The following is a 25000-nucleotide window of genomic DNA, read 5'->3' as shown; positions in this document are numbered from 1 at the left end:
TTTAGACTTTACTTAGACCACCTCATACCACCTCATACCTCCTTAGACCTCCTCATACCTGTTGAGACCTCATCATACCTCCTTGGACCTCATCATACCTCCTTAGACCTCCTCATACCTCCTTAGAGCTCCTCATACCTCCTTAGACCTCATCATACCTCCTTAAACCTCATCATACCGCCTTAGACCTCCTCATACCTCTTGAGACCTCATCATACCTCCTCATACCTATAGGGACCTCCTCATACCACTTGAGACCTCCTCAGACCTCCTCATACCTCTTTAGCCCTCCTCATACCTTCTTGGCCCTTCTCATGCCTCCTTGGCCCTTCTCATGCCTCCTTGGCCCTTCTCATGCCTCCTTGGCCCTTCTCATGCCTCTTGAGACCTCCTCATACCTCTTGAGACCTCCTCATACCTCCTTAGACCTCCTCATACCTCTTGAGACCTCATCATACCTCCTTAGACCTCTTGAGACCTCCTCATACCTCTTGAGACCTCATCATACCTCCTCATACCTATAGGGACCTCCTCATACTTCTTGAGACCTCCTCTTACCTTTTTAGCCCTTCTCATGCCTCCTTGGCCCTTCTCATGCCTCCTTGGCCCTTCTCATGCCTCCTTGGCCCTTCTCATACCTCTTGAGACCTCCTCATACCTCTTGAGACCTCCTCATACCTCTTGAGACCTCATCATACCTCCTCATACCTATAGGGACCTCCTCATACCTCTTGAGACCTCCTCATACCTCTTTGGCCCTCCTCATACCTCTTTGGCCCTTCTCATACCTCTTTGGCCCTTCTCATGCCTCCTTGGCCCTTCTCATACCTCTTTAGACCTCCTCATACTTCCTTAGACCTTCACATCCCTCATTATACCTTGTCATACCTCCTTAGACCTTCTGATAACTTCTTAGACTTTCTTAGACCTCCTCATACCTCTTTAGACCATCTCATACCTCCTTAGACATCATTATACCTCAGTATACCTCCTTAGAACTCAGTATACCTCCTTAGACCTTCTCATACGTCATACCTCCTTAGACCTCAGTATACCTTCTCATAACTCAGTATACCTCCTTAGACCTTCTCATAACTCTGTATGCCTCCTTAGACCTCCTCATACCTCCTCAGATGTCCTCATACCTCATTATACCTCTTTAGACCATCTCATACTTTCTTAGACATCATTATACCTCAGTATACCTCCTTAGACCTTCTCATACCTCAGTGTACCTCATTATACCTCCTTAGACCTCTTCATATGTCATACCTTCTTAGACCCCGTCATACCTCCTAAGACCTCTTCATATGTCATACCTCCTTAAACCTCCGTAGACCTCTTTAGACCCTGCTTATATTGTACATCCTCAGACCTCCTCTTACCTTATTGTACCTATTATACCTCTCCTTAGACCTCCTCATATGTCATACCATCTTAGACCTCTTCAGACCCTCCTTAGACTTCCTCATACCTCCTTAGACCTCCTCATTCCTCCTTAGACCTCCTCATTCCTCCTTAGACCTCCTCATTCCTTCTTAGACCTTCTCATACCTCCTTACACCTCATTATACCTTTTTAGACTCTCCTTAAACCTCCTCATGCATCATGCCTCCTAAGACCTCTTCAGACCCTCCTCATTCCTTCTTAGACCTCCTCATACCTCCTTACACCTCCTCGGACGTCATACCTCTTTAGACCCTCCTTATACCCCCACAGACCTCTTTAGACCTCTTCATATATCATATCTCCTTAGACCCTTCTTAGGCCTCCTTATGTCATACCTCTTTAGACCCTTCTTAGACCCTCGTAGACCTCCTTAGACCCTCCATATACCTCCTTAGAACTCCTCAGATGTCATACTTCCTTAGATCCTCCAAGAACTCCTTAGACTCAACTTATACATCATGCTTCCTTAAAACCTCCTTAGACCTTCCTAGACCTCCTTAGACTCTCCTTATACGTCATACTTCCTAGAACCCTCCTAGACCTCCTTAGACCCTCCAAGACTTCCTAGACCTCCTTAGACTGTCCTTATACGTCATACTTCCTTAGACCCTCCTTAGACCCTCCTAGACCTCCTTAGACTCTCCTTATACGTCATACTTCCTTAGACCCTCCAAGACCTCCTACACCTCCTTAGACCCTCCTAGACCTCCTTAGACTCTCCTTATACGTCATACTTCCTTAGAACCTCCTAGACCTCCTTAGACCCTCCAAGACCTCTTAGACCTCCTAGACCTCCATAGACTGTCCTTATACGTCATACTTCCTTAGACCCTCCAAGACCTCCTACACCTCCTTAGACCCTCCTAGACCTCCTTAGATTCTCCTTATACGTCATACTTCCTTAGAACCTCCTAGACCTCCTTAGACCCTCCAAGACCTCTTCGACCGCCATAGACTGTCCTTATACGTCATACTTCCTTAGACCCTCCAAGACCTCCTACACCTCCTTAGACCCTCCTAGACCTCCTTAGACTCTCCTTATACGTCATACTTCCTTAGACCCTCCAAAACCTTTTAGACCTCCTAGACCGCCATAGACTATCCTTATACGTCATACTTCCTTAGACCCTCCAAGACCTCCTACACCTCCTTAGACCCTCCTAGACCTCCTTAGACTCTCCTTATACGTCATACTTCCTTACACCCTCCAAGACCTCCTACACCTCCTTAGACCCTCCAAGACCTCCTAGACCTCCTTAGATTCTCCTTATACGTCATACTTCCTTAGAACGTCCTAGACCTCCTTAGACCCTCCAAGACCTCTTAGACCTCCTAGACCGCCATAGACTATCCTTATACGTCATACTTCCTTAGACCCTCCAAGACCTCCTACACCTCCTTAGGCCCTCCTAGACCTCCTTAGACTCTCCTTATACGTCATACTTCCTTAGACCCACCTCGACCTCCTTAGATCCTCCTAGACCTCCTTAGACCCTCCAAGACCTCCTAGACCTCCTTAGACTCTCCTTATACGTCATGCTTCCTTAGACCCTCTTAGATCTCCTTAGACCCTCCGAAACCTCCTAGACCTCCTTAGACTCTCCTTATACATCATGCTTCCTTAGACCCTCTTAGACCACTTTAGACCCTCCAAGACCTCCTAGACCTCCTTAGACTCCTCTTATACGTCATGCTTCCTTAGACCCTCTTAGATCTCCTTAGACCCTCCGAAACCTCCTAGACCTCCTTAGACTATCCTTATACATCATGCTTCCTTAGACCCTCTTTGACCTCCTAGACCTCCTTAGACCCTCCAAAACCTCCTAGACCTCCTTAGACTCCTTATACGTCATGCTTCCTTAGACCCTCTTAGACCTTCTTAGACCCTCTGAAACCTCCTAGACCTGCTTAGACTCTCCTTATACGTCATGCTTCCTTAGACCCTCCAAAACCTCCTAGACCTCCGTAGACCCTCCAAGACCTCCTAGACCCCCTTAGACTCTCCTTATACGTCATGCTTCCTTAGACCCTCTTTGACCTCCTTAGACCCTCTGAAACCTCCTAGACCTGCTTAGACTCTCCTTATACGTCATGCTTCCTTAGACCCTCCAAAACCTCCTAGACCTCCTTAGACCCTCCAAGACCTCCCAAACTTCTTTAGACCCTCCAAGACCTCCTAGACCCCCTTAGACTCTCCTTATACGTCATGCTTCCTTAGACCCTCTTTGACCTCCTTAGACCCTCTGAAACCTCCTAGACCTGCTTAGACTCTCCTTATACGTCATGCTTCCTTAGACCCTCCAAAACCTCCTAGACCTCCTTAGACCCTCCAAGACCTCCCAAACTTCTTTAGACCCTCCAAGACCTCCTAGACCCCCTTAGACTCTCCTTATACGTCATGCTTCCTTAGACCCTCTTTGACCTCCTTAGACCCTCTGAAACCTCCTAGACCTGCTTAGACTCTCCTTATACGTCATGCTTCCTTAGACCCTCCAAAACCTCCTAGACCTCCTTAGACCCTCCAAGACCTCCCAAACTTCTTTAGACCCTCCAAGACCTCCTAGACCCCCTTAGACTCTCCTTATACGTCATGCTTCCTTAGACCCTCTTTGACCTCCTTAGACCCTCTGAAACCTCCTAGACCTGCTTAGACTCTCCTTATACGTCATGCTTCCTTAGACCCTCCAAAACCTCCTAGACCTCCTTAGACCATCCAAGACCTCCTAGACCTACTTAGACTCTCCTTATACGTCTTACTTCCTTAGACCCTCCTTAGACCCTCCTAGACCTCCTTAGACTCTCCTTATACGTCATACTTCCTTAGTCCCTCCTAGGCCTCCTTAGACCCTCCTAGACCTCATTAGACCCTCCTAGACCTCCTTAGACCCTCCTAGACCTCCTTAGACCCTCCTAGACAGGGGTGTCCAAACCTTTTCCACTGAGGATTGCACACAGAAAAATGAAAACATGCAGGGGCCATTTTGATATTTTTCCTCTTCAAAACCAGCACAATATAAATATTTGTGTTTACTTTTAACCCTCAAGTTTGGTTCCAGGGACCCAGAAGGGTCTCAGTCGTAAAAATTTAAAAAAATAAAATACAAAAAATGTTTACAAATATTTTTACCCAACACTCAAATCTTTACATTTAAAGTGTACCAATTTGTCGGAATACCTATTTGTCCTTCTACTATCCAGGAGAGAGGCTGTTATGATCTGATATTGTTATTATAAGTGCTAACGCTGACAAACTATTTATAGCGGCGACGTGATCACAAGCTTGTGTGCCAATGTTGACATCAGAGGAAAGCTGCTTCCTTGCTCGTCAAACTTTATTGTAGATCACAAATCATGCCTTTCTCCTGGATAGTAGACGGACAAATAGGTATTCCGACAAGTTGGTACTCTTTGACAGCCAATTTAGACCCGGAAATGGTGAGAACGACACGAAAAGACGCTTGGATCCACCCCCCTTTTCTTCAAGAGGATTATGAGTCATTCTTCATCTAAATGAGAATATATGAACATGCTGTCAGTCGGCCTCCTTTGACAGCAGACCTTGTACAGTAAGTGGACTGTTAGAGACAGAGTGCGATATAATAGTTTACCACGCGCGTGGAGGCTCGCTTACCTCGCACGAGAAACGTCACTCCGCACGTATTCATATAACTTGGTACGTGACACCTGTAAACTGTTAGCATGCAAACGATAGCATGCTAACATTAAAGTGCTAACTTTTTTTTTGCAAAATTTACTTTTTTCCCCCTCTAATTCCCCAGCCATACACATTAAAGTCATATAACTTGGTGTGTAACACAAGCTAACTATTATCATGCTCACGTTAGCTTGCTAGCATGCTAACGTTTTGAGCTACTTTTGTTACCGTTTAGCCCGGAGTCATATTACTTGGTAAGTGAAACTTGTAAACTGTTAGCATGTAAACGATAGCATACTAACGTTAAAGTGCTAACTTTTTTTTTTGCAAAATTTACTTTTCCCCCCCTCTAATTCCCCAGCCATACACATTAAAGTCATATAACTTGGTGTGTAACACAAGCTAACTATCATCATGCGCACGTTAGCTTGCTAGCATGCTAATATTAGCATGCTAACTTTTTGAGCTACTTTTGTTACCGTTTAGACCGGAGTCATATTACTTGGTATGTGAAACTTGTAAACTGTTAGCATGCTAACATTAAAGTGCTAACTTTTTTGGCAAAATTTACTTTTTCCCCCCCTCTAATTCCCCAGCTATACACATTAAAGTCATATAACTTGGTGTGTAACACAAGCTAACTATTATCATGCTCACGTTAGCTTGCTAGCATGCTAATATTAGCATGCTAACTTTTTGAGCTACTTTTGTTACCGTTTAGCCCGGAGTCATATTACTTGGTATGTGAAACTTGTAAACTGTTAGCATGCTAACATTAAAGTGCTAACTTTTTTTTGCAAAATTTACTTTTTCCCCCCCTCTAATTCCCCAGCCATACACATTAAAGTCATATAACTTGGTGTGTAACACAAGCTAACTATTATCATGCGCACGTTAGCTTGCTAGCATGCTAATATTAGCATGCTAACTTTTTGAGCTACTTTTGTTACCGTTTAGCCCGGAGTCATATTACTTGGTATGTGAAACATGTAAACTGTTAGCATGCAAACGATAGCATGCTAACATTAAAGGGCTATTTTTTTTTTTGCAAAATTTACTTTTTTCCCCCTCTAATTCCCCAGTCATACACATTAAAGTCATATAACTTGGTGCGTAACACAAGCTAACTATTATCATGCTCACGTTAGCTTGCTAGCATGCTTACATTTGCATGCTAACTTTTTGAGCTACTTTTGTTACCGTTTAGCCCGGAGTCATATTACTTGGTATGTGAAACTTGTAAACTGTTAGCATGCAAACGATAGCATGCTAACATTAAAGTGCTAACTTTTTTTTGCAAAATTTACTTTTTTCCCCCTCTAATTCCCCAGCCATACACATTAAAGTCATATAACTTGGTGTGTAACACAAGCTAACTATTATCATGCGCACGTTAGCTTGCTAGCATGCTAATATTAGCATGCTAACTTTTTGAGCTACTTTTGTTACCGTTTAGCCCGGAGTCATATTACTTGGTATGTGAAACATGTAAACTGTTAGCATGCAAACGATAGCATGCTAACATTAAAGTGCTATTTTTTTTTTTGCAAAATTTACTTTTTTCCCCCTCTAATTCCCCAGTCATACACATTAAAGTCATATAACTTGGTGCGTAACACAAGCTAACTATTATCATGCTCACGTTAGCTTGCTAGCATGCTTACATTTGCATGCTAACTTTTTGAGCTACTTTTGTTACCGTTTAGCCCGGAGTCATATTACTTGGTATGTGAAACTTGTAAACTGTTAGCATGCAAACGATAGCATGCTAACATTAAAGTGCTAACTTTTTTTTGCAAAATTTACTTTTTTCCCCCTCTAATTCCCCAGCCATACACATTAAAGTCATATAACTTGGTGTGTAACACAAGCTAACTATTATCATGTGCACGTTAGCTTGCTAGCATGCTAATATTAGCATGCTAACTATTTGAGCTACTTTTGTTACCGTTTAGCCCGGAGTCATATTACTTGGTATGTGACACTTGTTAACTGTTAGCATGCAAACGATAGCATGCTAGCAAGCTAACTTAGACTTGCTAAATTTTTCTTCTAATTTTACTTTTTTTTTTTTTTGCCTTATTTTCGCAGCCATACACCTTTGAGTCATACAACTTGGTATATGAAACATGCTGACTGCTATCATGCTATCCTTAGCACACATGCTATGTGTTAGCATTTTTATGTAAACATGCTACTTATTTAGGCTTTGTGGCTCATTTTTTTTCCCCGTTACGCCGGATTCAGACACTCGGCACCATCTAACAAGTGCGGCGGCTTCCGGCGACCCCCGGCCAGAGGTCCAGGACACAGACAGCAGGCCCATCAAAATTTTCGAGTTACTTTTTATGCTTGTTTTCTTGGTTTTATGCCTTAAAACTCTAAAGGCTTAGTGGCCACATGCGTGGACAGCACCTTTTAGCTCTTATTTCCAAAATTGTGTACACTACTGAATTGGGGTCTTATGGCCGCTTATGTGGACACTTATACTGCCATCTGGTGGTGTCAGAAGAGTATAACATACAATGGAATTTAGAAGAAAAATAAGAATTAGCATGTCACTAAACATGAAGTACACGTTTGTGTACTCATGGACTAAGTACATCATATCAAAAGATGATTCTTAGTTTTTATTCTAATTAGGGTCTAATAAGCCCAAATAGCAAAGAGAAATAGAAAAAAGCATGTAAACAAACAGCTTAAGAGGTTAAATTAGCTTCTACATGGCAATCACACAAAATGTGCAATATTTTCCCTCAAAAAACGTTTAAAAGTGGAATATTTTTTTAATTTTTTAATTTTATTTATTTATTTTTTGTTCTGTCCAGCTTCTCAGGCAAATCATATAGTAGATGTAGATGCCCATATCGGCTGTTCAGATGTACTTTACAAAAGAGAAGTGTAGGATACTTCTCTTGTTGCCTTATTCAAAGTGGAATATTTGATGTGATGTAATCGGAAGCTTGACTGTTAGTATTTCATGACAACATTGATTTTGATGCATTATTATTATTTGTGCAATGACAGTAAACATGTGTTATTAGTCAACATTGCAGCTTTACATGTCACCTCTTTTATTCCACTTTTTTAATTTAATTTTTTTTTTTTTGTATTATTTTTTTACTTTGGACACCCCTGCACCTAGACCCCCTCGCACCCTCATTGACCAAGTCCCCCATCCCACCTGGTCCTGCCATGTCAGGCGTTCCCTTCTCCTAACTAACCCTCATAGTTAGGCTCGGTTCTTTTCTTTTTTTTCCAAGGCAGCAAAATCAGTCAGAGGCCGGACTCCATCACTTCCTGTTTCTCCCCCGAGGTCACTTCCTGTCTTTGGCCTCGGGCGCTATAGAAAGGAAGGAGGCGGGGACAGCTGTTTTTTTTTTTTTTTCGATGTTTTTTTGTTTGTTTTGTTTTTTGGGGCGGGGTGGCTTGATGGCGACGTTCCCGCCACAAAGGCTTCCAGGGAGGATGTGTGGGTGTCAGGTGGATGGATGTCACACACCTGTGCCACACACACACATTGAAGTGGTGCTGGGTGGTTACCATAGCAACAGGCTATCAGCATTCCAGTGCTCAACACAGACAGGAATGTCTTTAAATCAGGAGGATATGGCCACATCATGTTCCTTTACACCCCCTCACCCCCATACCTTCTCCATAGTGTGTGTGTGTGTGTGTGTGTGTGTGTGTGTGTGTGTGTGTGTGTGTGTGTGTGTGTGTGTGTGTGTGTGTGTGTGTGTGTGTGTGTGTGTGTGTGTGTGTGTGTGTGTGTGTGTGTGTGTGTGACAGCCCACTTCCCATTGTCCTATCATCCTGCCCACTCACACTTAACTTCCTGTCGGGGCTTCCTGCAAATGTGAGAAAGAGGCTAGGTAAAGAAAAGAGAAGAAGAAGAAGAAGACTTGGTAGTGTGAACGTGTATTGTACGTGTGTGTGTGTGTGTGTGTGTGTGTGTTTTCTGGCAATGCTTACTTAATGGGGACATTGCTCTGTTTACACAGTCACCTTTGGGGGGAGCACTTTTAAAAGCCACACACAGTCAATTTGAAATATCCCTCCTTTTTGGGACCGCCCTCATTTTGATAGATGTCACCAGCAGGGGTGCTAATGAGACATTCTCTATTAGATGAAGGTACTTTTCCTTGTTGATGTCTCAAGAAGGGTAGAAATACAAGAACACACACACACATTCTTGTATTTGTTACCTTCTTGAGACCGCCGAAATGCCTACCTCTTTATGACCACCCTTTCTAGATATATAAAGATGTGTATTTACAACATTAATACAAACCCCCGTTTCCATATGAGTTGGGAAATTGTGTTAGATGTAAATATAAACGGAATACAATCATCCTTTTGGCCCTGCGATGAGGTGGCGACTTGTCCAGGGTGTACCCCGCCTTCCGCCCGATTGTAGCTGAGATAGGCTCCAGCGGCCCCCGCGACCCCAAAGGGAATAAGCGGTAGAAAATGGATGGATGGACAACATATTTGATGTTCAAACTGATAAACTTTTTTTTTTTTTTGCAAATAATCATTAACTTTAGAATTTGATGCCAGCAACACGTGACAAAGAAGTTGGGAAAGGTGGCAATAAATACTGATAAAGTTGAGGAATGCTCATCAAACACTTATTTGGAACATCCCACAGGTGTGCAGGCTAATTGGGAACAGGTGGGTGCCATGATTGTCTATAAAAACAGCTTCCCAAAAAATGCTCAGTCTTTCACAAGAAAGGATGGGGCGAGGTACACCCCTTTGTCCACAACTGCGTGAGCAAATAGTCAAACAGTTTAAGAACAACGTTTCTCAAAGTGCAATTGCAAGAAATTTAGGGATTTCAACATCTACGGTCCATAATATCATCAAAAGGTTCAGAGAATCTGGAGAAATCACTCCACGTAAGCGGCATGGCCGGAAACCAACATTGAATGACCGTGACCTTCGATCCCTCAGACGGCACTGTATCAAAAACCGACATCAATCTCTAAAGGATATCACCACATGGGCTCAGGAACACTTCAGAAAACCACTGTCACTAAATACAGTTGGTCGCTACATCTGTAAGTGCAAGTTAAAGCTCTACTATGCAAAGCGAAAGCCATTTATCAACAACACCCAGAAACGCCGCCGGCTTCTCTGGGCCCGAGATCATCTAAGATGGACTCATGCAAAGTGGAAAAGTGTTCTGTGGTCTGACGAGTCCACATTTCAAATTGTTTTTGGAAATATTCGACATCGTGTCATCCGGACCAAAGAAGAAAAGAACCATCCAGACTGTTATCGACGCAAAGTGTAAAAGCCAGCATGTGTGATGGTATGGGGGTGTATTAGTGCCCAAGGCATGGGTAACTTACACATCTGTGAAGGCGCCATTAATGCTGAAAGGTACATACAGGTTTTGGAACAACATATACTGCCATCTAAGCGCCGTCTTTTTCATGGACGCCCCTGCTTATTTCAGCAAGACAATGCCAAGCCACATTCAGCACGTTACAACAGCGTGGCTTCGTAAAAAAAAGAGTGCGGGTACTTTCCTGGCTCCGCCTGCAGTCCAGACCTGTCTCCCATCAAAAATGTGTGGCGCATTATGAAGCGTAAAATACGACGGCAGAGACCCCGGACTGTTGAACGACTGAAGCTCTACATAAAACAAGAATGGGAAAGAATTTCAAAGCTTCAACAATTAGTTTCCTCAGTTCCCAATCGTTTATTGAGTGTTTTTAAAAGGAAAGGCCATGTAACACAGTGGTGAACATGCCCTTTCCCAACTACTTTGGCACGTGTTGCAGCCATGAAATTTTAAGTTAATTATTATTTGCAAAAAAAAAAGTTTATGAGTTTGAACATCAAATATGTTGTCTTTGTAGTGCATTCAACTGAATATGGGTTGAAAAGGATTTGCAAATCATTGTATTCCGTTTATATTTACATCTAACACAATTTCCCAACTCATGGAAACGGGGTTTGTATCATCATAATACAGTCATCACACAAGATAATCATCAGAGTATATACATTGAATTATTTACATTATTTAAAATCCGGGGTGTGGGATGTGGAGGGGGGGTTAGGCTTGGTTGTTATCAGCACTTCAGTCATCAATTGCATCATCAGAGAAATGGACATTGAAAAAGTGTAGGTCTGACTTGGTAGGATATGTACAGCAAGTAGTGGACATAGAGAGAGAGAGAGAGAGATCAGAAGGCATAAGAAAAAGTATCTACATTTGATTATTTTACATTTGATTATTAACAGTTTAGGGTTGAAGTTGCCTGGAGGTGGAAGTACCTTTAGGGGGGAGCACTTTTAAAAGCGACACACAGTCAATTTGAAAAATCCCTCCTTTTTGGGACCCCCCTCATTTTGATAGATGTCACCAGCAGGGGTGCAAATGAGACATTCTCTATTAGATGAAGGTACTTTTCCTTGTTGATGTCTCAAGAAGGGTAGAAATACAAGAACACACACACACACACACACACACACACACACACACACACACACACACACGCATTATTGTATTTGTTACCTTCTTGAGAACTCCGAAAAATGTCTACCTCTTTAGGACCACCCTTTCTAGATATACAGTATAAAGATGTGTATTTACAACATTAATAATATATACATACTATGCAAATATAAAAAAGCTTGTTGTGAAAAATGAGTTGGATTTTCACAGGAAAAAGGTCACAAATTCACAAGAAAAGTCATAAAAGTCGTCATTTTACTCAACGCAAGTCAACATTTTACAAGAAAAACGGAACACTTGTGCAATATTATGACAAAAGTTGGAATTCTACTCAATAACGGTCGCAATTTTACAAGAAAAGCTTAAAATGTTGGCAATTTTATGAAAAGAGTCGTCATTTTACTCGACAAAAGTCACAATTTTACTCAGAAAATTGTGTGCGTGCGTGCGTGCATGCGTTGGCAATGCTTTCTTAATGGGGACATTGCTCTGTTTACACAGTCACCTTTAGGGGACCTCTGACGGTATGGGGACAAAAAAACAGGTCCCCTAAAGGGAAGTCTTTTTAAATGATATTCAGATCCATTCTGAAGATGCTTAAGTGATTTTTAAGCTTTGGCCCATAAAACATGTTTACTGGTTAGTTTACGGAGTTCCTAAAGGGACATGGGGGAAATTATTTTTTCAATAATTTTTTATTTTATTTTTTTTATTTTTTTTAGACATGTGCGCAGGAGAAACTTTTTATTAAATTATTTTTTTTTTTTAAGTATAATTTTTTTTTTTAAGACATGTATCTTGTGCGCATGAGATAGTTTCTGGTGCGCACGAGATACATGTCTAAAAATAAAAATAAAACAATTATAAATGTTTTTTTTTTTTTTACATGTATCTTGTGCGCACGAAAAACTTGTGCGCACGACATACATGTCTAAAAAAATAAATAAATAAATAAATTATACATTTATTTTTTAAATATTTTTATAACTTTATAAAAAGTTTCTTGTGTGCACGAGAAACTATCTTGTGCGCACGAGATACATGTCTAAAAATAAAATAAAATAAAAATGATAAAAAAATTAATTTCCCCCATGTCCCTTTAGGGGCTCCGTATTAGTTTGAGTGTGATTGTTTTTTTTTTGTTTTTAAAAAAAATATATAAATAGTCCTCAGTAGTCACGTACAAATTTGTGTGAATTATGCAAAATGATTGAAATTTGGTCCCCATGAACCATATTGTTTTCCCCGGGGTTCCCAGTACGAATGATCAGCACATTACTTCATCAATCCAGAGATTTAAAGACATGTATGAGCTAACTGGGCAGTGGACATTTTACACCATTTTTTTATGCCTCCACAACCTGTAGAAAGGGTGATGATCAAAAACTTGGTCCCCATTCCAAAAGATAACCAGTATGTGTGTGCGTGTGTGTGTGTTCTGACAATGCTTACTTAATGGGGACATCGCTCTGTTTACACAGTCACCTTTAGGGTACCTCTGACGGTATGGGGACAAAAAAACAGGTCCCCTAAAGGGAAACCTTTTTAAATGATAGTCAGATCCATTCTGAAGATGCCTAAGAGATTTTTAAGCTTTGGCCCATAAAACATGTTTACTGCTTACCGTATTTTTCGGACTGTAAGTGGCAGTTTTTTTCATAGTTTGGCCGGGGGTGCGACTTATACTCAGGAGCGACTTATGTGTGAAATGATTAACACATTAGCGTAAAATATCAAATAATATTATTTCACGTAAGAGAGTAGACGTATAAGATTTCAAGGGATTTAGCGATTAGGAGTGACAGATTGTTTGGTAAACGTATAACATGTTCTATATGTTATAGTTATTTGAATGACTCTTACCATAATATGTTACGTTAACATACCAGTTGGTTATTTATGCCTCATATAACGTACACTTATTCAGCCTGTTGTTCACTATTCTTTATTTATTTTAAATTGCCTTTTAAATGTCTATTCTTGGTGTTGGGCTTTATCAAATAAATTGCGACTTATACTCCAGTGCGACTTATATATGTTTTTTCCTTCTTTATTATGCATTTTCGGCCGGTGCGACTTATACTCCGGAATGGGATGTCCCGATCCAGGTTTTTGCACTTCCGATCCGATACCGGTACTGACCGATACTGGCCTATCCGAGCATGTATTAAAGTTTAAAGTTATTTAGCCTACTTAGTTGTCAGAATCATTTTGAAAAGGGTTTTAGTACTCTTGATAACAACTAGCCAGCTGAATTAGGGGAGTTTGAATAATACACAATGGTTGGTAACAAGAAACTGACCTGTTTATTCAAGGATAAACACAAAATAGACAAAATTATACATGACAAACAGAAATGGCATCATTGAACTAGGGCTGGGCGATATGGCCTTTTTTTAATATTGCGATATTTTAAGGCCATATTGCGATACACAATATATATCTCGATATTTTGCCTTAGCCTTGAATGAACACTTGATGCATATAATCACAGCAGTATGATGATTCTATGTGTTTTGATTGATTGATTGAGACTTTTATTAGTAGGTTGCACAGTGAAGTACATATTCCGTACAATTGACCACTAAATGGTAACACCCCAATAAGTTTTTCAACTTGTTTAAGTCGGGGTCCACTTAAATTGATTCATGATACAGATATATACTATCAGATATATACTATCATCATAATACAGTCATCACACAAGATAATCACATTGAATTATTTACATTATTTATAAACCAGGGTGTGGAGGGGGGCGCCGGATGTAAGTGTCAAAAAGACAGCCAAAAGAGTTTGATATGAGAATAAATCTAAAGTTAAAATATAGGGTAGAAATGCACCCATTTGCAGGAAATGTAGTCTTGATTTTCAACATTTTCTTTCAAGGCTTGCATGTCTACATTAAAACATTCTTCTTCATACTGCATTAATATATGCTACTTTTAAACTTTCATGCAGAGAAGGAAATCACAACTAAAAAAATCACTAATTTTTTCATACGGTGTTGATGTGGAAATGTTTGCCTCTGCATTTTGATGGTGTGGGCGTGTGGCACCGAATGGAGATAAGCGTCTCGACAGACGTCACAATATTTGAACAATGATGACGAAAACTGTTTTCTCTGTCGTGTCGGTGTGTCGAAAATTGTTATGCGCTTATTTTTTTTATTAGATTTTGTGCGTGGCATAGATTTGCTATGCGCAGAGGACGCTTAAACAGTGCGCAATTGCACAGGCGAGCACCTTAGAGGGAGCGTTGCTCGCACGGCTGCGCTAGCATCACAGCTAACGTTAGGCATGCTGCTACCTCTCTGCTCGAGGAGGACGTATACGTATGTGACGTATGACGTGACAGTATGTGACGTGTGTAAGAAGGTGCGCTTGCTGTCTGTGAGAGGGAGACACAGAAAAGAGTGAGAAGAGCCTGTCGTGTAATGCCAGCAGCTGAAAGCAACTGCGTGAGAATCTACAGACCTGTGGATGTGTTGAAGGTGTGCTGGAAAATACGGAATGGAAATTAGGGAGCAGCAGAAAAGTGGAATGTATTATTTAAATAAGTGCGTTGGAAAACACGGACCGGAGTTTTTTTTTAAAACTGGATCTGGATCGGCATTTTCCCATGCCTTGCCGATACGCAATTTTTGGCAAATATCGGCAGCCGATCCAATCCAAATATCGGATCGGGACATCCCTACTCCGGAGCGACTTATACTCCGAAAAATACGGTAGTTTGAGTGTGAGACATTTGCACAGCAGCCCCCTCATTAGGCTGTAGCTGGTACTGCACTCGCTGCTCTGCTCACACTTCTTCCGTGTATAGTTAATTTGGTCCCCATGAACCATATTAAGTCTTTTTCCCCAGCGTCCCCAGTAAGAATGATCAGCACATTACTTCATCAATCCAGAGATTTAAAGACGTGTAGGAGCTAACTGGGCAGTGGACATTTTACACCATTTTTTTATGCCTCCACAACCTGTAGAAAGGGTGATGATCAAAAACTTGGTCCCCATTCCAAATGATAACCTGTGTGTGTGTGTGTGTGTGTGTGTGTGTGTGTGTGTGTGTGTGTGTGTGTGTGTGTGTGTGTGTGTGTGTGTGTGTGTGTGTGTGTGTGTGTGTGTGTGTGTGTGTGTGTGTGTGTTCCACTGGGAGCAGCTTATCTGCACACGTCTCGGTACAGGAAAAGGGTGTGTCACATGGATTCATGTGACATGATGATGATGATGAAGGTTTTTGTGCGTTTTGTTTTGTTCCAGCACCAGCGTGAACTTAAAAAGTCACATTTTATTGTTGTAACAGGAACAATACGGACGGCAAAAGTGCTGAAATTTTTTTTTTTTTAAATCTATCGTCTCCCACACTTGTTTGCGGCGCTTTTGAGAGGGAAAGTCCTCCCTCCTTAGGCTTCGCTACACATCTTTAAAAGAAAAAAGACTAACCGTCAGTCAGTTACACATATTGGAGTTGTACGTTTTTCTTCAGTGGCCAGTCATGTGAGCATGTAGCTGCCCAACTCCTGAACAACAACCCCACACCATAATTCCTCCTCCACCAAATTTCACGTTAGTGTTGCTAACCTAGCATGATGTTAAAATATCATGTTAGCTTGTAACTCACCTAGCTATGCTAGTGTTGCAAACCTAGCATGATGTTAAAATATCCTGTTAGCATGTAGCTCACATTTAGCTATGCTAGTGTTGCTAACCTAGCAGGATGTTAAAATATCATGTGGGCATGTAGCATACATAACTATGCTAATTTTGCTAACCTAGCATAATGTTAAAATGTTATGTTGGTATGTATCTCACATAGCTATCTTAGTGTTGCTAAGCTAAAGTGATGTTAAAATATCATGTGGGCATGTAGCATACATAACTATGCTAATTTTGCTAACCTAGCATGATGTTAAAATGTTATGTTGGTATGTATCTCACATAGCTATCTTAGTGTTGCTAAGCTAAAGTGATGTTAAAATGCAATGTTAGCATGTAACTCGTTTAGCTGTGCTAGTGTTGCTAATTTAGTATGATGTTAAAATGTATTGTTAGCATGTAGCTTACGTAGCTATGCTAGCGTTGCAAACCTAGCATGATGTTAAAATATCATGTTAGCATGTAGCTCACATTTAGTTATGCTAGTGTTGCTAACCTAGCATGATGTTAAAATGTCATGTTAGCATGTAGCTCACATTTAACTATGGTAGTGTTGCTAACCTGGCATGATGTTAAAATATCATGTTAGCATGTAGCTCACATTTAGCTATGCTAGTGTTGCTAACCTGGCATGATGTTAAAATGTCATGTTAACATGTAGCTCATATAGCTTTGCTAGTGTTGCTAACAGAGCATGATTATCAAATGTAATGTTAGCATGTAGCTTATGTAGCTATGCTAGTGTTGTGACCTAGCATGATGTTAAAATGTCATGTTAGCATGTAGCTCACATAAAACTATGCTAGTGTTGCTAACCTAGCATAATGTGAAAATGTCACGTTAGCATGTAGCTCACATAGCTATGCTAGTGTGGTAACCCTTAAAGATGTACACACATAAAAGTACTATTGCGTGAGAAGTATTAAAAAAAAAAAAAAAAATCATTTTCACACATTTGCACATGTTCACACTAGTGTCAGCAAAACGGATATTGATGTGGTTTGAAGCTTTTGCTTTCATTTCTCTTGTCTTGCTGGCCTTCATCAAAGTAATACAATACCAGTAAATACTTCCACTGTGTACTCTTACAGTAAAATGAAAACTCCATATTATACTAGCAAATACTTCCAAATACTTTAACCATAAAATCAGATTTTTTTATTTTATTTTATTTTTTACAGTAATGCACTGTAAAAAAAAATGTGTAGATATTCCAGAGATAAACTGGTATCTCAGTCGCCATAATTTTATCATACCATTTATGGAGTTTTTTTTTTACAGTACATTACTGTAAATGGAAAAACGTAGCACTTTTGTTTTTACAGTAAAATTCTGGCAACTGAGCTGACATTTTTTAAACAGTAATGCAGAGTTTAAAAACCCCTGAAGATTTTACAGTAAAAAGAATGGCAGCTCAGTCGCCAGAATTTTACCATAACATGTTTTACAGTGCATTACTGTAAAAAAAATATAAATGTAACCACTGTTATTTTTACTGTAAAATTCTGGCAACTGAGCTGCCATTTGTTTTTACCATAAAATCAGATTATTTTTTTTCCAGTAATGCACTGTAAAAAAAATCTGTAGATATTCCAGTGATAAACTGGCAGAATTTTATCATACCATTTATGGAGGTTTTCACAGTACATTACTGTAAATGGAAAAACGGTACCACTTTACTTTTTACAGTAAAATTCTGCCAACTGAACTTCCATCTTTTTTTAACAGTAATGCACAGTAAAAAAAAAAAAAAATGAAAATTTTACAGTAAAAAGAATGGCAGCTCAATCGCCAGAATTTTCCCATAAAAAGTTTTACAGTGCATTACTGTAAAAATAAAAATGTTACCACTGTTATTTTTACTGTTAAATTCTGGCAAATGAGTTGCCATTTTTTTTAACCATAAAATCAGATTTTTTTATTTTATTGTTTTATTTTTTTTACAGTAATGCACTGTAAAACATCTGCACATATTCCAGTGATTATAACTGGTAGCTCAGTCGCCAGAATTTTATCAAACCATTTATGGAGGTTTTTACAGTACATTACTGTAAATGGAAAAACGATACCACATTTGATTTTACAGTAAAATTATAGCAACTGGGCTGCCATTTTTTTAACAGTAATGCACAGTAAAAAAAACCCTGAAGATATTACAGTAAAAAGAATGGCAGCTCAGTCGCCAGAATTTTACCATAAAACGTTTTACAGTGCATTACTCTAAAAATAAAAATGTTACCACTGTTATTTTTACTGTAAAATTCTGGCAACTGAGCTGCCAATTTTTTTTTAACCATAAAATCAGATTTTTTTTTTTTTACAGTAATGCACTGTAAAAAATGTGTAGATATTCCAGTGATAAACTGGCAGCTCAGTCGCCAGAATTTTATCAAACCATTTATGGAGGTTTTTACAGTACATTACTGTAAATGGAAAAACGGTACCACATTTGATTTTACAGTAATATTATGGCAACTGAGCTGCCATCTTTTAAAACAGTAATGCAGAGTTTAAAAACCCCTGAATATTTTACAGTAAAAAGAATGGCAACTCAGTCGCCAGAATTTTACCATAACATGTTTTACAGTGCATTACTGTAAAAAATATAAATGTAACCACTGTTATTTTTACTGTAAAATTCTGGCAACTGAGCTGCCATTTGTTTTTACCATAAAATCTGATTTTTTTTTTTCCAGTAATGCACTGTAAAAAAAATCTGTAGATATTCTAGTGATAAACTGGTAGAATTGTATCATACCATTTATGGAGGTTTTCACAGTACATTACTGTAAATGGGAAAACGGTACCACTTTACTTTTTACAGTAAAATTCTGCCAACTGAGCTTCCATCTTTTTTTTAACAGTAATGCACAGTAAAAAAAACAAAAATCTGAACATTTTACAGTAAAAAGAATGGCAGCTCAATCGCCAGAATTTTACCATAAAACGTTTCACAGTGCATTACTGTAAAAATAAAAATGTTACCACTGTTATTTTTACTGTAAAATTCTGGCAACTGAGCTGCCAATTTTTTTTTTTTTTTACCATAAAATCACTTCTTCTTTTTTTTTTACAGTAATGCACTGTAAAAAAATGTGTAGATACTACAGTGATAAACTGGTAGCTCAGTCGCCAGAATTTTATCAAACCATTTATGGAGGTTTTTACAGTACATTACTGTAAATGGAAAAACGATACCACATTTGATTTTACAGTAAAATTCTGGTAACTGAGCTGCCATTTTTTTAACAGTAATGCACAGTAAAAAAAAAAAAAACTGAAGAATTTACAGTAAAAAGAATGGCAGCTCAGTCGCCAGAATTTTACCATAAACGTTTTACAGTGCATTACTGTAAAAATAAAAATGATACCACTGTTATTTTTACTGTCAAATTCTGGGAACAGAGCTGCCTTTTTCTTTTTTTTTAGGGATGTCCGATAATGGCTTTTTTGCCGATATCCGATATTTCGATATTGTCCAACTCTTAATTACCGATACCGATATCAACCGATACCGATATATACAGTCGTGGAATTAGCACAATATTATGCCTAATTTGGACAACCAGGTATGGTGAAGATAAGGTCCTTTTTTAAATACAAGATAAATAAAAATAAAAAAATGTCTTGAATGAAAAAAAAAGTAAAATAATATAAAAACAGTTACATAGAAACTAGTAATGAATGAAAATGAGTAAAATTAACTGTTAAAGGTTAGTACTATTAGTGGACCAGCAGCACGCACAATCATGTGTGCTTACGGACTGTATCCCTTGCAGACTGTATTGATATATATTGATATATAATGTAGGAACTAGAATATTAATAACAGAAAGAAACAACCCTTTTGTGTGAAGGAGTGTGAATGGGGGAGGGAGGTTTTTTGGGTTCGTGCACTAATTGTAAGTGTATCTTGTGTTTTTTATGTTGATTTAATTAAAAAAAAACAAAAAAAAAAAACGATACTGATAATAAAAAACCGATACCGATAATTTCCGATATTACATTTTAAAGCATTATCGGCCGATAATATCGGCATGCCCGAGTTTTTTTTCACCATAAAATCTAACTTTTTTTTAATTTACAGTACTGCACCTTTAAAACTGCCGGAATTTCCCCACAAAACTTTGACAGTTCTTACAGTGCATTACTGTAAATGGAAAAACGTTAACACTGTAAAATTCCAGCGACTGAGACATTTTTGTTCCTGTAAATTGTACTGCCTTTTTTTTACAGTTCGGAAGGTGGGAGCTAAAGGCTAAGTTTTCTTTTTCTGCTAAATTTGTTTGTGGCTAGTGTGTGTGTGTGTGAATGAGGGAGGGAGGTTTTTTGGGTTAGTGCACAAATTGTAAGTGTATCTTGTGTTTTTTATGTTGATTTAATTAAAAAAAAAACACACAAAAAACCAGATACTGATAATAAAAAACCGATACCGATAATTTCCGATATTACATTTTAAAGCATTTATCGGCCGATAATATCGGCATGCCGATATTATCGGACATCCCTAGTTTTTTTTTTTACCATAAAATCTAACTTTTTTTTATTTACAGTACTGCACCTTAAAAACTGCCGGAATTTCCCCATAAAACTTTGACAGTTTTTACAGTGCATTACTGTAAATGGAAAAACGTTAACACTGTAAAATTCCGGCGACTGAGACATTTTTGTTCCTGTAAATTGTACTGCCTTTTTTTTACAGTTTGGAAGGTGGGAGCTAAATGCTAAGTTTTCTTTTTCTGCTAAATTTGTTTGTGACTAGTGTGTGTGTGTGTGTGTGTGTGTGTGTGTGTGTGTGTGTGTGTGTGTGTGTGTGTGTGTGTGTGTGTGTGTGTGTGTGTGTGTGTGTGTGTGTGTGTGTGTGTGTGTGTGTGCGCGCGCGCGCGCGGAATCCGCTGTCCCAAGTTTCCAGGAAAAGCGGGGGAGGCACGAGAGGGGTGGACAGGAAGTTCTAAGAGGGCTAACTTCCTGTTGCTTCCCTGATGGTGCGGCCGATAGTGAAGTGTTTGTCAGAAAATGTGTTGTTGTTGTTGTTGTTGTTTGTTCTGTCTGCTGTGTAAATAACTGACCACAACATTAGGTACACCTCTATCTGCCATTCAACACCTACAGCAGGTGTGTGTGTGTGTGTGTGTGTGTGTGTGTGTGTGTGTGTGTGTGTGTGTGTGTGTGTGTGTGTGTGTGTGTGTGTGTGTGTGTGTGTGTGTGTGTATACACATTTATACATGTAAACACATAATATATAAACCGTATATATGTATATATCATATGTATGTATATATTATATGTATGTATACATCTGTGTGCAAATAAAGTTAAAAGTTAAAGTTAAAGTACCAATGATTGTCACACACACACTCTAGGTGTGGCGAGATTATTCTCTGCATTTGACCCATCACCCTTGATCACCCCCTGGGAGGTGAGGGGAGCAGTGGGCAGCAGCGGTTGCCGCGCCCGGGAATCATTTTTTGGTGATTTAACCCCCAATTCCAACCCTTGATGCTGAGTGCCAAGCAGGGAGGTAATGGGTCCCATTTTTATAGTCTTTGGTATGACTCGGCCGGGGTTTGAACTCACAACCTACTGATCTCAGGGCGGACACTCTAACCACTAGGCCACTGAGTATGTGAATATATGAGTGTGTGTATGTACACTATATTGCCAAAAGTATTTGGCCACCCGTCCAAAATGATGAGAATCAGGTGTCCTAATCACTAATCACAGGTGTATCAAATCAAGCACTTAGGCATGGAGACTGTTTCTACAAACATTTGTGAAAGAATGGGCCGCTCTCAGTGATTTCCAGCGTGGAACTGTCATAGGATGCCACCTGTGCGACAAATCCAGTCGTGAAATTTCCTCGCTCCTAAATATTCCAAATTCAACTTTATTATAAGAAAAGTGAAGAGTTTGGGAACAACAGCAACTCAGCCACCAAGTGGTAGGCCACGTAAACTGACAGAGAGGTCAGCATAGTGCAAAGACTTTCTGCACAGGCAGTTGCTACAGAGCTCCAAACGTCATGTGACCTTCCGATTAGCCCACGTACAGTACGCAGGGAGCTTCGTGGAATGGGTTTCCATGGCCGAGCAGCTGCATCTAAGCCATACATCGCCAAGTCCAATGCAAAGCGTGGGATGCAGTGGTGTAAAGCACTGGACTCTAGAGCAGTGGAGACGTGTTCACTGGACTGATGAATCACACTTTTCCATCTGGCAATCTGATGGACCAGTCTGGGTTTGGAGGTTGCCAGGAGAACAGTACATTTCGGACTGCATTGTGCCGAGTGTGACATTTGGTGGAGGAAGAATGATGGTGTGGGGTTGTTTTTCAGGAGTTGGGCTTGGCCCCTTAGTTCCAGTGAAAGGAACTTTGAATGCTCCAGGATACCAAAGCATTTTGGACAATTTCATGCTCCAAACCTTGTGGGAACAGTTTGGAGCAGACCCCTTCCTCTTCCAACATGACTGTGCACCAGTGCACAAAGCAAGGTCCACAAAGACGTGGATGACAGAGTCTGGTGTGGATGACCTTGACTGGCCTGCACAGAGTCCTGACCTGAACCTGATAGAACACCTTTGGGATGAATTAGAATGGAGACTGAGAGCCAGGCCATCAGTGTGTGACCTCACCAATGCGCTTTTGGAAAATTGTTTGGAAAATTCCTATAAACACACTCCACAACCTTGTGGACAGCCTTCCCAGAAGAGTTGAAGCTGTAATAGCTGCAAAAGGTGGACCCACATCATATTGAACCCTATGGGTTAGGAATGGGATGGCACTTTAAGTTCATATGTGAGTCAAGGCAGGTGGCCAATATATATATATATATATATATATATATATATATATATATATATATATATATATATATATATATATATATATATATATATATATATATATATATATGGCCAACAGTTAAATTTTTGTTTCATCTAACATTACATGGACAAAGATAAGACTTTCTGGAGGAAAGTTCTGTGGTCAGATGAACCAAATATTGAGCATGTTTGGCCACAATACCCAGCAATATGTTTGGAGGAGAAAAAGTGAGGCCTTTAATCCCAGGAACACCATTCCTACCGTCAAGCATGGTGGTGGTAGTATTATGCTCTGGGCCTGTTTTGCTGCCAATGGAACTGGTGCTTTACAGAGAGTAAATGGGACAATGAAAAAGGAGGATTACCTCCAAATTCTTCAGGACAAGCTAAAATCATCAGCCCGGAGGTTGGGTCTCGGGTGCAGTTGGGTGTTCCAACAGGACAATGACCCCAAACACATGTCAAGAGTGGTAAAGGAATGGCTAAATCAGTCTAGAATTGAGGTTTTAGAATGGCCTTCCCAAAGTCCTGACTTAAACGTGTGGACAATGCTGAAGAAACAAGTCCATGTCAGAAAATCAACACATTTAGCTGAACTGCACCAATTTTGTCAAGAGGAGTGGTCACAAATTCTACCAGAAGCTCCTTATTGCAGTGAAACTTGTGTGTGTGTGTATATATATATATATATATATGTATATATATATATGTATATGTATATATATGTATATGTATATATATATATGTGTTTATATGTGTGTGTGTATATATACACATACATATGTGTGTATATATATATGTATGTATACATATGTGTGTATATATAAAAAAAATGTGTATACATCTGTGTGTTTATATATGTGTGTATATGTGTGTATATATACACATATATATGTGTGTATATATATGCGTGTATATATATGTGTGTGTGTGTATATATATATATATATATATATATATATATGTATGTGTGTGTATGTGTATATATATGTATATATGTGTATCTATATGTGTATATGTATATATATATGTATAAGTATATATATGCGTATATATGTATGTATGTGTATTTATATGTATGTATACCGGTATATATGTATATGTGTATGTATATATATATATATATATATATATATAAATATATGTGTGTATATTTGTGTATATATACACATATATATATATATGTGTGTGTGTGTATATATATATATATATACACACACACATATATTTATATATATATATATATATGTGTATATGTATATAAGTATATATATGAGTGTATATGTATGTATGTATATGTATGTATATATATGTATATATATATACGTATATATGTGTGTGTGTATATATATATATGTGTGTATATACAGTATATATATATATATATATATATATATATATATATATATATATATATATACACATACATATGTATATACGTACGTACGTGTGTGTATATAAATATATATATATATATATATATATATATATATATATATATATATATATATATATATATATGTGTATATGTCTATGTGTGTTTATATATATGTGTGTATGTGTGTATATATACACATATATATGTGTGTATATACAGGTAAAAGCCAGTAAATTAGAATATTTTGAAAAACTTGATTTATTTCAGTAATTGCATTCAAAAGGTGTAACTTGTACATTATATTTATTCATTGCACACAGACTGATGCATTCAAATGTTTATTTCATTTAATTTTGATGATTTGAAGTGGCAACAAATGAAAATCCAAAATTCCGTGTGTCACAAAATTAGAATATTGTGTAAGGGTTAAATTTTGAAGACACCTGGTGCCACAAACTAATCAGCTGATTAACTCAAAACACCTGCAAAGGGCTTTAAATGGTCTCTCAGTCCAGTTCTGAAGCCTACACAAACATGGGGAAGACTTCAGATTTGACAGCTGTCCAA

General features: G+C 38.9%; 1 protein-coding gene across 3 annotated transcripts in view; it reads left to right on the top strand.

Moving 5' to 3' along the window:
* The window catches only part of yrk (Yes-related kinase), a 64613-nt gene that overhangs the window by 580 nt on the left and 39033 nt on the right, over nt 1–25000 (top strand). The gene's annotated exons all lie outside the window — the stretch shown is intronic.

Source organism: Nerophis lumbriciformis, linkage group LG37, assembly GCF_033978685.3.
Source record: "Nerophis lumbriciformis linkage group LG37, RoL_Nlum_v2.1, whole genome shotgun sequence".
Taxonomy (NCBI): Eukaryota; Metazoa; Chordata; class Actinopteri; order Syngnathiformes; family Syngnathidae; genus Nerophis; species Nerophis lumbriciformis.
The sequence above is the reverse complement of the archived record's forward strand: the minus strand, read 5'-3'. Positions and strand labels throughout refer to the sequence as shown.